General features: G+C 46.7%; 1 pseudogene; it reads left to right on the top strand.

Annotated features, from left to right (window-relative positions):
* The window catches only part of LOC110306014, a 3,768-nt pseudogene extending 2,851 nt beyond the window's left edge, over positions 1 to 917 (top strand).
* Positions 918 to 1,496: the final 579 nt, after the last annotated feature.

Here is a 1,496-nt window from a genome sequence, read left to right on the forward strand (position 1 = left end):
TCCTCCTCCTCCTCCTCCTCCTCCTCCTCCTCCTTCTTCTTCTTCAGAAAAACACCAAATGGTGCATGACATTGGTGTAGTGAGAGGTCCTGGAGGACCCAGGTGCCCAGGATTAGGAGGCTGCATTGGCTTCTGCTGAGGATTTGGCAGCAGTCTTAGGGGCTGTGGTTGGTTGTGGTCGAGGCAGTGGCCATGGTCCAGGCTGTGGTAGAGGAGTGGGTACCTGTCACCATGCTGGGCTGCCTGGTTAAGGACATGTGGATCAAGTCCTTGGAGGAGATCTGTTTTCCCTGCCCATTAAGGAGTCTGAGATTATTGATTTCTTCCTGGGTGCATCCCTAAAGGATGAGGTTCTGAAAATCATGCCAGTGCAGAAGCAGACTCGGGCTGGCCAGCAGACCAGGTTCAAGTCTTTCATCGATATTGGGGACTACAATGGCTACATTGGTCTTGGTGTTAAGTGCTCCAAGGAGGTTGCCACTGCCACCCTAGGGGCCATCATCTTGGCCAAGCTTTCCATCGTCCCCATGCAGAGAGGCTACTGGGGACACAAGATTGGCAAGGCCCACACTGTTCCATGCAAGGTAACAGGCCACTGTGGCTCTGTGCTGGTGCATCTCATTCCTGCCCTTAGGGACACTGGCACTGTCTCTGCTCCTGTGCCCGGGAAGCTACTGATGATGGCCGGTATAGATGACTGCTACACTTCAGCCAGGGGCTGCACTGCCACCCTGGACAACTTTGCAAAGGTCACCTTTGATGCTACCTCCAAGACCCACAGCTACCTGACCCCTGACCTCTGGAAAGACACTGTGTTCACCATGTTTCCTTATCAGAAATTCATTGATCATGTTGCAAAACCCCACATCAGAGTCTTTCTTCAGAGGACCCAGGCTCCAGCTGTGGCTACCACATAAGGGTTTTTATACAAGAAAAAGGAATGAATTAAGTCTGTTTTTTTTTAAAGGAGAGGAGAGGGAAGTTGCACAAAAAGTTCTAGTTGTTTAGCCTCAATTTGTTATAAGCATATTTTATACCATTTCAAAACAATATCTTAAAGACATTTGATTTAAAGTATTTTTCAAGTAAAACTTATAAGAAAAAAAAATCTACAGTGCTGTGCCTGCATTCTGTTGTGAAGTTTCTTTACAGGGCTGTCACTCTACACATGGGTACAGACGGGGCTCAAGAGTGATCAGGAAAGTTACAGATAGTTGCATCCCGTAAATTAAATCCTACACTATAGCAGAGATGTGTGAGATGTTTGTTCTGGAATAAGATGCTCATCCATGCTAAAGCCTCCTCACATCAATTCTTTAGTGGCCAACAAAGATAGCACCAGTGTTCAGTGAATGACGAGAGTCGAGGACGAGAGTCGAGGCTATGTTCAAGAAAACCTTGTATCTCAAATCACATTTTATACTGAATGGGTTTCTTTTCCCCAGCACAACGTCGGTTTAAAAGTTGCCTAACTATTCTTTTGCAGTGTTGTTTTT

Source organism: Mus caroli, chromosome 2 (genome assembly GCF_900094665.2).
Source record: "Mus caroli chromosome 2, CAROLI_EIJ_v1.1, whole genome shotgun sequence".
NCBI classification, from domain to species: domain Eukaryota; kingdom Metazoa; phylum Chordata; class Mammalia; order Rodentia; family Muridae; genus Mus; species Mus caroli.